A 16,417-nucleotide genomic window follows, 5' to 3' on the forward strand; every position below is an offset into this window, starting at 1 on the left:
TGCACAGTTAAAGATGCTGATGAGTCTACTGTATTAACTGGAAAAAGAGAAGGCAACACTTACAAATTATCTTGGAACATAGATTATGTTAATGTTCCTACATGTTTAGTTGCCTCCCTTAGTGGTAAACATTGGCTTTGGCACAAAAGATTGAATCACCTTGAACTTCAAGTCAATCAATTATCTTAAGAAGCAGAACATAGTTGATGGTTTACCTGATATTAATTTCGTTAAGAATCATGTATGTTCTGCATGTCAACTTGACAAACAAGTAAGATCTAGCTTCAAGAATAAAGGTAGTAAATCAACTTCAAGGCGTTTAGAATTATTGCATATGGATTTATTTGGTCCAATCTCTATCATGAGCTTAGAGTGAATGAAGTATACACTTGTTTTTGTTGATGACTTTTCTAAATTTACTTGGGTGATATTTCTTGCTGGAAAATATCAAACCATTAGCTTCCTGATCAAGCTTCTGAAATAGATTCAAAATGAAAAATCAATTTATGTCATTAAAATCAGAAGTGATCGGAGCACTGAGTTTATTAACAAGATTCTTGAGTTATATTTGGATTGAACATGGTATTTGTCATGAATATTCAGCTGCCGGAACACCTCAGCAAAATGGAGTAGCTGAGAGGAGAAACAGAACTCTTAAAGAAGCTGCTAGAACAATGCTAGCAGATGCAGATATCTCTCAGCGCTTCTGGGCAGAAGCAATCAATACAGCGTGTTTCACACAAAACAGAACCATGATCAACAAGAGACACAATCACACCCCATATGAGATATGGAAAGGGAGTAAGCCTAATATATCTTATTTTCATGTCTTCGGTTGCAAATGTTTTGTGAACAATAATGGTAAAAATCATTTGTCTGCATTTGATTCAAAATCAGATGCTGGATTATTTCTTGGATATTCAGCAGTAAGCAAAGAATTCAGAATATTCAATAATAGAACTCTTAATGTTGAAGAATCTATTCGTGTTGTTTTTTTATGAATATAGCAGTGCTCCTGGAATTTCTAACGTGTCAAATCTAAGTAACAGATTAGACAGGATTCATCTGGAACTAGATAGTGAAGATGATGCAGAACTAAGTGTCAAAAATGCTCAAAATCCAGAACTAGACATTCCTCTGGTAGAACCAGTTGTTCAGACACAGGAAATACCAGAACTAGAAGTTGAAATTCCAAAACCTGCTACCGCTTTAGCTGAGCATGATCCGAATCCATCAAACCAGGAAGAAATTTCTTTAAGCCCTTTTGTCTGGAGAAAATCTCACCCTCCATCTTTGGTTATTGGTAATCCAGCAGCTCCATTAAGAACCAGAAGGCAAATGATTAATGAATATATGCATGCTGCTTTTATCTCTCAGGATGAACCAAAGAAAATAGAAGAAGCTCTTCTGGATCCCAGTTGGATTGAAGCTATGCAAGAAGAGCTGAATCAATTTTAAAAAAATGAAGTTTGGTTTCTTGTACCTAGACCATCTCATCAAGCTGTTATTGGAACCCGGTAGGTATTTAGAAACAAGCTAAATGAAGACGGTATTGTTGTCAGAATTAAAGCAAGACTGGTGGCTCAAGGTTTCAGACAAGAAGAAGGAATAGACTATGATGAGACCTATGCACCAGTAGCAAGGTTTGAAGCTATCAGAATATTCTTAGCCTTTGTTGCTTTCTAAAACTTCAAAGTTTATCAGATGGACGTCAAAAGCGTCTTCCTAAATGTTCTACTGCAAGAAGAGGTCTACGTTGAACAATCTCCAGGTTTTATTGATCATTTCTTACCGCATCATGTATTTAAATTACACAAAGTCCTGTATGGTTTAAAATAGGCACCTCGAGCTTGGTATGACACGCTCTCACAATTTCTTGTCAATCATGATTTTACAATCGGCACAATAGACAAGACTTTGTTCACTTTAGTTAAGAATAAGCACATTCTGTTAGTACAGATTTATGTTGATGACATTATCTTTGGGTCAAATAACCCCAAATTGTGTGCAAAGTTTTCTAAATTAATACATGAACAATTTTAAATGAACATGATGGGAGAATTGACATTCTTCCTAGGACTGCAGATCAAGCAACTTGATATTGGAATCTTCGTAAATCAGGCTAAATACACTAAGGAACAACTGAAAAAGTTTGGCATGGAAACATGCTCTGCTGCTTCCACTCCAATCAGCTCATCTACTAAACTTGATAAGGGTGAAAATGGAATTTCAGTAGAGGTAACTCAGTATCATGATATAATTGGTTCATTGTTATATCTTACTGCCAGTAGACCTGAAATTATGTTTGATGTTTGTATTTGTGCAATATTTCAATCTAACCCCTAAGCAATCACATTATATTGCTGTTAAACGTATACTGAAATACTTAAAGGGTACTCAAAATGTTGGCATATGGTATCCTAGTGATTCTTCTTTCAATCTTATTGGATATTCAGATGCTGACTATGCATGTTGCAAGCTGGATAGAAAAAGCACAAGTGGTTTTTGTCAATTTCTTGGTGATAGGTTGGTCTCCTGGTTCAGTAAAAAGCAGACTTCCATAGCTACGTCTACTGCAGAAGCAGAATACCTTGCTGCTGGAAGCTGCTGCACCCAAATACCTGTGGATGCAACAACAACTTAAAGACTATGGAGTTCAAGCCTCTGAATCACCTATATTATGTGACAATACCAGTGCTATATCAATTACGCACAATCCAGTACTTCATTCCAGAATGAAGCACATTGACATCAGACATCATTTTATTAGAGATCATGTGCAGAAGAAGGACATTTGTCTAGAATATGTCCCTACTGATCAGCAAGCAGTAGATATGTTTACTAAGCCTTTGCTTGAGAATAAGTTTTCTTATTTTCGTAATGTTCACGGTTTAATTGACTTATCTAAATTACTGTTTACTATCTTCTGTTTTCTTTTATGCAGTAAGTAAAATCAGTAGATAAACAAGAAATATGACAAAATGAAACATTTCATTCATAAAATCAGATGCATTACATTGTCTAAGCTATTACAATCGTTGATATCAGCAATACTGAGATTCTCAGGAGGAACCTAACTAGAAGCTACTAGAACCATCCCCCTCTCTTTGCATGATCGTGGTTGGTGAAAGGGATGATTCCGCAGTTTAGCCCTTCTATACTATGGAATAATCCACCTCTCTTTGCAGGATTGTGGCTTGTGAAAGGGATTATTCCACATCTTCTAACATAATTTAGAATAATCTAACTGATTATTCAGATTACAGGTCAAGAAATTTCTTCCAAGGTCTTCATCTCTTGGAAAAGGATGTCTTCAAACATCATCTTACGATAAGCTGGAAGTTGCCTTTGAAACTCATCTGTTGAATCCGACTCTAGAGAAGTCTCCGAGAGAATGCTTACACCATCCATTTGTTTTGATTTGATAAATGTGTAAATGACTTAGTTTGTGTGTTTGCAGGTATTTATATTAAGCCTCGGAGAAGCCAAAGAGCCACTTGACTGTTCATCTCATGCACGAATATCAAGAGTCGTCTGTCTTTCCTTCGGATCTAATATCTTCGTTTTAATATTTATTTATTATTTGCATTTATTCAGGGGGAATTATTTTTATTGTGACTGATATTTCCGTGCCATGTCATAAGCAGAAGGAGATTTGTCTTTTCGATACTGGTTTTTATCAAAGTGCTGGAGATATTTCAGAACTTTATGACTTCCAGTATATATTATCATAAGACGACAAATCCTCTTCTAATTTTCTTTAATAACCGCTTGGACAACCCGAATCGTTTTTAGTATATTTTAAAATTTTGGCGTACCTCACACTCATCTTTTAACTTTTCAAAAACTAAACCGCAAACATATTGACACGTGTCCTTATGTTTTCACTGACGGCTGTACATTTTGAATATTAACCGCCTCTTCCTTCTCATTTCATCTTTTACGATCTCAGACTATTGCATACTAGCTTCTGCTTTCTCTCGCATTCATCTCTATTACAGAACCTACTTCAAACTCATTTTATTTGCAGAAATGGCTGGAGCTTATACACTAAATGCTTACCAAGTTAACTTTGCATCAGTTCTGAAAATCAAGGATGACAATCTTGTTAAGATGTTCAAGGCCATTGAAAAATCTGGTCTAAGGAGGTTTTTAGAGGTTCCAGCAATCATATACAAGAATACCCTCCTGAACTTCTATGCGAAAGCGACCATTGAGGATGGGAAAATCATTTACTTCCAGGGAGATGCATCCATCTCCATCGATGCTACACTGCTGGGATCGACTTTCTTTCTTCCACTCTCAGGTACTTCAGATTTCTCAATTATTTCTAAGGAGGAGATATCCACTGCCCTTACCTCCTTCTCAGCTTCTGGAGAGGAACTCTATCCCTCTTGCTTCAAGAAGCTTCTGAAAATAGAATACCAAGTGCTTGCCGATATTGTAGCAAAGGCACTTCTGGTCAAAGCCGGTACGTTTGATAAGCTGACCAAAGAAAATGTTCAAGTAATGGTAGCTATCACTTCTGATATTAAAGTGAACTGAAGTCGATTTTTGTTCAAAATCATGAAGGACATGATTGTGAGGAAGGATACTGGTTTTGATGTTCAGATCAGCATGATATTGAAGGATGCTGGTTGTCTTTTATTTATGAACAGGATGGTTCATCTGTTACTATGGCCGACGCTAATAATGTACTTTCTCTAAGGCCTAAGCCAACTGTGGCTGAATTTGTTGTCCTTGAAAAAGTATATTGGCGACACTCAGACTGAGGCTCAAGGACCTCAAAAAAAAATAGAGAGGAAAAGAGTGGTTGTTTCTACTGATTCAGATAAAACAGTATCTGAGGAATCTGATGCTCCAACCAAAGCCTCACTCCCAGCCACCCCAAGCAAGAAGAAAGCCCTCACAACTCTCCGCCTCAAGAAAACAGTAGTTGTTGCTGATTTAAACATTGTCCCTCTGAGACAAGTGTTTCCAGAAGCTACATCATCCAAACCAGCAGCCTTCTCTACTGCAACCACCTCAACTTCTGTTCCGACTTTCAGACCCACGTCTGGAGTCGTTATTAGAGAATCTACTGCAGGGTCTTCTGCCTTCAGACTCGTGCTGCCTGCCTCTTTTTCAGATAAAGGCAAGGGATAACTTGTTGCAGAATCGCAAACTCGTGACGCCAAGCCATCTGTTACCACTGCTATTGATCTTCACATGGAGGAGATTGAAAAATCTGCCAGTGAAGACAGGACTTTCTTTGATGATTGGCTGAAAGTCAGAATTTTCCACCCAATCACTCATTTGAAAACACCAGGTGTTTATGCAAAAATGGTGAAGAGTGAAAAGAAGGTCTTTGATTTTGCTAAGACCATTAATGTGATTGAGGAAATGAACAGAAGAAGCTACATTCTCGAGCATCTGAAGTGCCAGAAGTTGGAATCTGTTTTAAAGACTCTTAAGTCTAATTTCGACTCTATGATTCCTACTGCTGCTCAAGATCAGAATGTCATTCAACTTTTGACTAATCGACTGAGATTGATGAATGAGCAACTTCTTGCTCAAGAATAGGCCTTTGGAGAGCCTGTGTAGTACCAAGTAGGCTTCATCCCAAACTTTCTTCAGAATAAGCCAGTTGAGGAAAGGACCACAGCTTCATCAGAAGCTAAAGTCTCCGGTACTCCTGCATCCCTGACGATGCCTACTCAATCATCATCTCTGATTTCTGTTTGTGACTTGGCTTCAGTGGATGAAGTCATTCAATCTATTGTTCTTGCTGCTTCTACTGCACCAGAAATAGCTCAGGCTGATGATGTGGTCCAACCGAAGCTCAACCAACAGACCAACCAATGACAGAATCAGATGCTGCTCCATCTCAATCACTGTCAAATCTGAGATATTTTCTGCTGAACATCAAGCGGAAATGGAAACTATTTTGAATATTCCATCTGAATCCATTCCAGCCGCTGAGCAACTGGAAACCACTGAAGCTGCCCAACCAGAAGAGACTGCATCTCCAGGACAAACTACTGTTGTTGGAAGAACTTCTGCTGAAACAACTACTGCTCCACCAGAAGATGCCTCTACTGCTTTGATTGTTCCTCTTGCTGATTCTCCTGCTCACATCGATCGTCTCACAGAGATCAGACAGCGTATGCTCGAAAGAACACCATCCCCAGCAAAGAAACGTTTGATCTTGAATTCGAGATAGATATTCTGAGAAGAAATCTTGATAATCTATCAGAGATTGTTAAACAATTGCCATTTGAACATGCTGGTGAAGTTAGTGCCACCATATTCTTCTTTGACCGCATCTCAAAATAAGTCACTTGCACTGCAAAATCATTGGCCAAATTGCATGTAGAAACCAGCCTTTTCAGAAAAAATGTTTTCTCAAGTCAAGCCAACATCTTGCTTGGTCAAGCTGACATCATTAAAACTGTCTCTTATCATGATTCAGCTATTCACTCAGCCTCCACCAAAGTAGAAGCTATGGACTTGAAACTTGAAACTATTGATGCCAAGATTGAGTCTCCATCTCAATCTCTTCATGATCTTAATGAGCGAGTTTCGAATCAAGCACCATTTCTGAAGATGCTGAATAATGACATTCTTACTCTTACTGACCGAGTGGATGACTTACTCACTCGAGTTCAGACCAATGATGCCAAAAAGAGGAAAGCAGAAGGCAGGTTAGAAGAATGCAGAATTGGAGGATTTCATGCAGAATCTTTCTACAGGAATTAAGGTGCTCATGATGAGGAAACGATGTTCAGAGACATCGGGACTGATGATTAAACCTTTTCGAACTCTGTTTTACTGACTATTCACTTATCGATTATTCTGTTACAATTGCTATGTACTTATTGTTATAATTGTTGTTTACTAACTTATAGGTTTTAGCATCATCACAAAGGGGAAAATTGTTAGACTTAATTTATTTGTGGCGATGAGAGTCAAAACCAGTAGGTCGCGATAGCTATAATCAGAAGACAGTATAAAAGCAGAAGTTTTCGTATCGCATTAACAAAATCAGTACTCTTCGAGTACTTAAACTGCTTAGAAAACCAGAATCAGAACATAGATTTAAAAGAAGAACTTAGCTTAAGCAAAAGATAACTTAACGTCTTTTGTTTGAATCGTTACAGTCTTAAATGTTACTGTTACTTTACCTAGTACAAGTATTAATTGCACCATTAATGCTATACAAAGGCATTTATCGCTCCTTACTAGTTTTGGTAAGTAACAAGGCTGATTTCTCTGAAGTTTTCTGCAGGACCTTTTTTAGGTATTAAAGCTGATTTTACTCAGGAGCCTCAAAAGCTGTTTTTGATTATAGACGTTGGACTCAAAGTTTTCTATATATATAGAGGTCAATCCTTTATAGAAAACAACGTTATTATCATTATCCACACAACGATTATTCCAACGTGAGTTGAGCTATCATCAAATACTTATCTTCAAGCTCAACATACAGAAAAGCAGCACACGCTTTATTATCTATATCCGATCTTTTGAGATTATTTTGTGCTGGTGCTGTTTCGAAATTTCTTCAAGCTAAACATTTTACTATATCTTATTGGGAAGAGTTTGTAATCTGAAAAAGAGTCTTTTCCAGAATTTTGTTGTATTCATTTTACTTAGTTGTGTAACTAAGAGTTTCAGTAGGCTAAGGGTAAGCCCTACTGAAGTAGTTGTGTACAAGTGTTGTACTGTAATATCCAAGTTTTTTAGTGATACCTTCTGGAAACATAAGAAGGGGAGACGTAGAAGATTTTCTCTTCGAACTTCCAGAAACAACCAATGTTCAACTGCCTACTATTTTATTGTTTCTCACCGTACTCCATCAGATCGTTACGCACTTATTATTGTGATATGCTGGATTTACATTCAAACAAGATTAGCTATATTCTCTAACATGATTGTAGCACCCTTTGGAAAATCGCCCAACAAAGGAAAGAATTTATTCATCCCCCCTCTAAACTCGTTATCGATCTCCAACATAAATGATTTTGTTCAAGAAAAAAAAGTATAAACTCAAACATTTTGCATACGAAAATTCAAGAAATTTTAATATTCCAACAATTATTATTATTTTTTATATTATTCATAGCACTAGTAATAAAAACAATAAGTGGATGGACACAAATATACATTTTTTTTTCGAAAACTAAACTAACACATATTTAAATAAATAAAATTTTAAAACAAAAAAAGTTCAATCTTGTTTGAAAGATAAATTAATTAATATTTACAAATAATTTTTTTAAAAAAAGTAACTTTCTGCATTGACAAAAGATGGAAGTTCACATCAAAGAGTCGTCTGTAAGAAAAAATGACTCATATCAAAAGAAAAATAAACGTGTAGAAAATGTCGACGTTTATAAGCCTGCATTTTTTACAAATAGTACATGTGCCGCCGCAACATTATGAGACGCATATGCACATCTTCTTTTGACACTCGAGCTCTCGATCAACTCATTGATAGTATGATAAATGCTTATAAATAGTAGTGTTTGAGGTTTCTAAGCACAAACTTGATAAAAAAACAAAATTACATCTTCTATAGAGAGAGGCTTCAATCGAAGGAAAAATAGAAAACTTACAAATTCTTCGATGGCCGGAGGTGAAACGTCTGCTAAATCGTTTTTTTTAAAAGTACTAGAGAAATTTTTTTTTCCTCTTACATATATGTATAAATACTTTGAATACCTTGTACCATTTTAAAAATAAACAATTAACTAACATTTAAAAATCAAATGAAAATATTTTAAATCGTAAAATCGTCAAATGTTTTACCAAACCTAAAAATATTATTTGAAAAGTATAGCTCATACTATAACCTCTCAAAAATCTCTCATGCCATAAATAAAAGTCATAAAATATCTTTAACATAACATAAAATCATAAATCATAACTAGTGTGGAAAACTAGCATTGGTCATCGGGTTATGTGCACCTTCAGTCCAGTCAGATCAACCATCAAGATCTCTATTAAACATTATTATCATAATCACTTGCATCAATCACACCTAGTAAGTCTAAAGACTCAACACATCATAATCTTGATAACAGGTACTATATATACAGATCACACACAACAGTAAAAATACTTATATTTAAAATATCGTTTTCATGAAGATGCATAAACTTTAAACATAACATTTTCGTAAACATTTTCATGATGAATGAACTTTAAATAAAATATTTTCATAATGATGCATCAACTTTAAACATAAATATTTTCATATATTTTCATATAAACATAAACATATTCATATTCGTATCCATATTCATATCAACATATTCATATTCATATTCATATTCGTGTTTTATTGAATTCAGATCGTGATTGTGACTCGTATTCTTAATCGTATTAGGCGATGGATCCATCTAGAGAAAACCACAGTACTGGGCGGCGGGGACACCAGCGACACTCTCACTGGTCAACTGGGCCTTGGCCAACCTATTAACATATTAACGTATTCATATTCGTATCACGTATTCGTATTCGTATCAACGGAAACACGATCGTTGGGTTCCCTCTGGGACCATAACCCTCACGATATTTTCAACATGTCATCGTATTAGTCACAATCCCTTCACGTCCTTCTACATTTCGTATTTTCATCACTTAATAAAAACATGCATATAATATCTTTTTTCTTTTAAATCAAGCATGCAACATATCTTTTAAATATCAATGTTAAATCATAAAAAACCATAAACATTTAAAAACCAACATTTTAACATATTAAATCATAACATTTGAAATAAATGTTTTAACGTATAAAAATTTCATAAACATTTTAACAGATTAAAAATCCGAAAACATTTAAAATAAACGTTTTAACATATAAAAATTATAAAAATCCATAAATGTTAATAAACATTTAAAATAAATGTTTTGACATATTAAATCATAAATATTAGAATAACATTTTAACATATTAAAAATAAACATATTAACATCCTAAAAATTCATATATATTTAAAATTGACATATTAACATATAAAAATTCATAAACATCCATAATCATTGAAAATAATCATATTAGCATATAAAACAGCATTCAGAACACTGCCATGACGTTTACTAATTTCTAGGTGTAAAATGATCGTTCTACCCCCGGGCGTAAAATTTCAATTTTTTGACATTTTCTTAATTCCATTGACTCTAACATGTCTCAAATAATTATTTAAGCCTACATGAATTTTCACGTATTTTTATTTAGCTTAAATCGAGAACTTTTCAATTAATCTTTAAATACAGCATATTACTGCGTTTTAATCCCGAATTAAATCAAACCTCAGTATAAAATTCCCAAATTACAAACTTAGACTTTTAATAATTATTTGAGCTTAAATATAATTTTCCATAATTTTATTAAGCTTAAATCTAGGTGTTTACATTCTTTAATTAGCGTTTCGTTCGGCGTTAAATCCCGGATAAATCCGAAACTCCATATTTTGAGCCCAAATTTTAAATATAACATTTTTATTATTTATTATACCCTTCTAAGTCATGAGCCACACCCGTGGACCCATGGATTCTATTTTAGTCTTATTATTTTTGTTTTTAACCCTTAACCGATCAACCCGAGCCATCTCCCGATTTACTCGAGCCACGCCCAAGCCACCTCGAGCCAAACCCTAGCCAACCCACCTAGGCATGCTCGTGACCAAGACCAGCCCAAAGAACCATCCCTGGCCCGCTCAAAAACCTTCTGAAACTCGACCCAAGATCTGCACTCTCCTAAAACCCATGCTAGAAGACTCCTAGTCATCCTAGGTCACCTCCAGCCGAGTCACCACCAAACCCACCTAACCCTGACCATCCCTGGACCATGCCCAGACCAGCCCAAGCCCTGGATCCCACGCAGCGGGCCACCAAATAGCCCAGCAGCCTCGCGCGTAACATGCTACCCATGCGCTTCATCATGTTCCTTCGAGCCACAGCGCACCCAAGCCACAACAGCCCCTGGCTCAACCATAGACCATCTCCCTTAGACAGTGGCGGAGCCAGAAATATGGCTCTGACCGGGCTGAAATTTTAAACTCTAGAATCTTTTAATATTTTAAATTGATATACCAGGGCTAATATCATATTATTCCAAAATTATACAAAATTTACATATACATTTTTTAAAAAAAATTGGACCACCCGGGCTTTAGCCCTGGTGAAGGAGCATGTGGCTCTGCCCCTGCCATTAGACCACATAGGACCCACCTGGCTCGCCCCCAAGCCAGCCGCAAGCCCCATACTTCACGTCCAGCTTCTGCGCAAGCTTTGGGGGAGAGTCCCACTTCACGTGGACTTCCTCAGCCCAAGGCTCGAGCCCTAGCCCTCCAAAGACCCTTCCTAGGACCTAACCATGACCCCTAGGACCCAACCACTAGGCCAGGTCGAGCCACCTGTTCCCATGCATCAATTTCACTTCAATCAAACACATACGCTACAATAATAAACAATTGGGTTCCAACTTGTTTCTATTCTTATGTGCAGTCTGTGTGTGAGTTTCCTAGGACATTAGAACATGTGTAAACATTCCCTTAACCCTTCCTAATCATGGCAGCCCCTTATGGTGCGTAAAACTCATGGTTTGGATAAAAAATCAAGCCTTTAAATTCATGTTCTTGTACAAAAACGAAAACCATAAAAGTGCCTCTTGTTTTTCCATGCAAAACGAATTGTAAATAATTACTATGGTGTGAATGATGAGTGAAAAGGAGAATATGGCGTGCCTTTACGTATTTAATGCACGATTTTAAGTTGACGATTGCTAAGAACGGCGACGACAACCTTGGCTTGATTTTTCCTTGAAGAACCTTGATGTTTTTCCTCCAATTATGATGTGTGTGCCGTATGTTTGATGGGGTGAAAGAGTTCTGAATTTGTGAAGGGGTGTGGGGCGTCGGTTTACAACGAATTGGGGTAGGTTTATAGCATAATATATAGTTAATTACACCTTAATCAAGCTTAGGCCCATTAGTGGGGCTAATTAGGCCCATTAGTGCTTAATTAAGATATTAAAAATAATTTTGTTTAATAAAGTTTGTGAATTTATTAGTCGGGTTGTAAAAACGTTCGTATTTTTGTTGAAAAACCAATATCGATAAAAATTACGTCTCGGCGTATAAAATCACCTCAAAACCCCTTATTTTCAAAAATAAGAAAAAACATCACACATATTTTAAAAACAATTAACCAAATAAAACATTTTCTATTTTTCGGTCCTCGGTCTCCGTTCCTCGATCGCAACTCGAATAACCTTTAAAAATACATTTTAATGCAACCATGTAGAAAAATATATTTTAAACATGTAAATATGCACAACATAATTAATTCATGCAATTAAAACGTTTAATTAAAATACACAAAGAATTTAATAATTGCATGCATGTGGTTCGTGTGGACCTTTAAATTTTTTTGGGGCGTTACAGGAGGTAACACTTAATACACTTCCGCATATTGTTTATTATTTTCATAGATGTGGAGAAACATTATTTATGGAATTTTTGCATAATAGACTTTAAGTTTGAATTTAAGACATAATAATATTAAGAAATTTATCAAGGAAGTTCTTCTGAATATAACAGATAGGAGAATTTTTTTCTCATTGACACTTTGAAGTTATTGCTTGAAGTTTTGAAAATTAAAAAAAGTTTCTGAGTTTGGAAATTAAATGAGAAAATTTTTTGAAAGCAAAATATTCCGAAGTTGAAGAAGAATACTTGTGAATTTGGAAGATGACTTGAAAGTCTTATATCTAATAATTCTAATGCAATCACATGTGGTGTGTTGAATTGTTAATGTTGAAGACTTTAGAATTGTTAAAGTTGAAGACTCACACAGTCGAAGACAGTCAGTAAATAAATTCAAATTTTTTACAAATAATAAATAAATAAATAAATTATTTAATTAATGTGTTATTAAGTTATATATATAATTTCCTATTAATATAACATTTGGTTAAATAATTTATACACATTAAAAATAGTATTAAAGTTTTATACTTTAATTTGTGTATAAAAATATTTTTTATGTTTTTCGTATGTATACTTTATTGTTTATGCATATGCATATAATATTAAGTGGAATAATATTAATGCATTGAAATTTAAATCATAAATATTGTTTATGCTAGATTTCATAACATTAAATTTCACATTATATTCATATTAAATTATATAAAGTTGTTAAGTAAAATGTTGATATAAAGTAGTTTAATAAAAAGTTTTCCATATAAAGATTCACATAAAAGTGAATAATTAAGTTAAATAATAATTATAAGGTAACATAAAAAGACATATTCTGAGTGAGTTCTTCACAGATTGGTTTAAACTGCCTTGACTTGTCACTGACCTCCCTGAGGGACGTTGCTCTGTCTAGAAGTGAGGTATTTAAAGGGCATTAGCCCTACTTATGTTTCTCGGGAGCACTTTTGAAAATGTCGATTGTGTCACTAAATAATTATTATATAAAGTACTAAGTACAACCAAATTTTTTTTGATCGAACCGTATAATTTTAAATAATTGAGGAATAGTCACAACATTCTTATAATGAAAAATTAGGCATTAAGTATATTTGAATCACATAATAAACATTAATTACAATCAATTATATAAACATAATAAATTTTATCCCACATGGATTTTTATTATATTTATATAAATAATTAGGTTAAAATATTAAATTATATTTTCTTAATATACCCACATGATTAATGAAAATACATTATTATAGTTTTATCATGAAGTTTACAGAAAAATCTTATTAAATTAAAACTTTAGCTCACATACATATTTTATGTCGCATGATATTTGTGACATGATTTACATTGGTAAAACATGATATTTACCTCAAAATTTTAATGCTATAAGCTTATTATATTTTTATGCAGTTATGCAACCTGCGAGATTTTCTGATATGAAATGTGACATTCTCGAACTAAATGACGATAACTATAAAATATGGAAACAAAGAATTTTTCTTTAGTTAGGGTGGATGGATATTGATTATGCTATACAAAAAAACGAACCATATGCTATTACTGAAAACAACATCCCCGACGATGTTGATCTTTAAGAAAAATGAGAGCGATCTAATCGACTCGTGTAATATTCATAAAGACCAAAATTTTGCTGATATGCATGGTTCCGTCGATTAATATTATAATGTTAAAGAATTACTTAAGGCTATTGATGAGCAGTTTCAATATTCAGATAAGACACTTGCCAACACCTAATTATGGAATTCTCTTCATTAAGGCTCACTAGCATGAGAGGTGTGCTAGAGCGCATCATGAATATGCATTACATAGTGGCTCAATTGCAAAAACATGAAGTGGAAATGTCTGAAACTTTTCTTATGTACTACATTTTATCCTCTCTTTCATAACAATATGGACCCTTCAAAATTTTCTACAACACACATATAGATAAGTGGTCAAACAATGAATTGATGACAATGTGAGTTCAAGAAAAAAGAAGGCTGTTGATGGAAACAAGTGATAATGTTTTTATGACCGCACAAAGAAAGTATAAGAAGCAAGTCAAAGTCAATGGAAAAAGAGAAAAACATTATACCCCAACTTGACACCAAGAAAAAATCCAAGTGTTTCTTCTGTAAAAAGACTGAACACATGAAGAAAGATTGCACTATATTTAAGGATTGGCTTGAAAAGAAAGGTATTCCTATTTTATTTATCTATTATGAATCTAACATGATTAATATGATTTACAAAACATGGTGGATTAATTCAGGTTCTATAATCCATGTTACAAATACCATGCAGGATTTGCAAAGCCTAAGAAAACCACTAGGAAATGAGCGGAACATCTATTCAGGAAACTAGATGTCTTCGCATGTGGAGGCTATTGACACTTGCTGCCTAAGTGTAGAATAGTGATTTTATTTTAAAATTGGAAAAAAAAACATTTCATGTTCTTAGTTTTTATAGAATTTAATTTCAGTTTCAAATCTTGTACTCATTGGTTATTCATTTCAGTTTTTGGATAAATCACTAAATTTATTTTACAAATTTGATCTGATTGGAAATTGTACAATGATTGATAGTCTTTTCTCTATTTATTTACAAATAATAACACCGCTATGCATGTTGAATGAGATATTAAAATATTAGTAAGTGATGAAGTACTTAGTATTTTAGATTTTACTGATTTTGAGACTTGCATGGACTGCATTAAGAGAAAGCAGACCAATAAATCTAAAAAGAATGTAAAGAGGAGTAAAAAAATAGAAGTCATACGTTCAGATATTTGTTGTCCAGATATGGACATTCAAAGTCTGAAATACTTCATCTCCTTCATTGATGATTACTCACAATACAAGTATATTACATGCTTCATAATAAAAACGAAGCACTTGAAGCCTTTAAGATTTTCAAGGCTAAAGTGGAGAAGCAATGTGAAAAACAAACTAAGACCGTGAGAACTGATAGAGGTGAAGAATATTATGGTAGATACACTGAGAATGGACAAGTATTTGGTCCGTTTGCAAAGTTTCTCCAATATTATGGGATTGTTGCCCAATATACTATGCATAGTTCTCCGCACCAAAATGGCATAGCTGATAGTAGAAACCAAACGTTATTAGACATGGCGAGGAGCATGTTTAGTAGGTGCAAACTTCCTAAATCCTTGTGGACTGAAGCTCTTAAGACAACTGTATATATATTACATCGAGTTCCAAGTATGGCTGTCCAAAAGACGCCATTTGAATTATTGAAAGATTGGAAACGAGTTTGCAACATATACGCATTTGGGGTTGTCTTTCAGAAATTATAGTTTACAACCTACATGAAAAAAAAACTTCGCACAAGAACTCTAAGTGGATATTTCATCGAGTATGTCAAAAATTCAAATGGTACAGATTCTATTGTCTATCTCACAACATTATAATTGTGGAATCAAGAAACGCCAAAATTTCTTGAGAATGACTTGATTAGTGGAAGTGATAATTCAAAAACATATTCTTTTAGAAAGATAACATTAATGAACAATCCTCTTATTCAAATGATAGATTGGTCGTTATTCACACTATTCGAGACCAAACAAGTGTTAGACAACCGGTTACTGAAGTTCTACAAATTGCTAATTAAAATACATTAGATCAAGTTGGTAACGAGGAACAACAAGAAATTGTTGATCAACCAAACTACCTAAGGAAATCTACTAGAATAAGAAGATCAACAATATCTACTAATTATATTGTGTATTTAAAATAATCAGACTTAACATCGGAGCCGAAAATGATCCAGAAACATTTTTACAAGTCATGAGTTGTATGAGTCAAAACAATGGTTTAATGTTATGAAAGAATAGATGAATTCAATGGCATTTAATGGAGTCCGGGATCTCGTTCAGTTACCTGATGGTATAAAAGTCATTGGATGGGTCTTCA

Source organism: Primulina tabacum, chromosome 5 (genome assembly GCF_025594145.1).
Source record: "Primulina tabacum isolate GXHZ01 chromosome 5, ASM2559414v2, whole genome shotgun sequence".
NCBI lineage: Eukaryota > Viridiplantae > Streptophyta > Magnoliopsida > Lamiales > Gesneriaceae > Primulina > Primulina tabacum.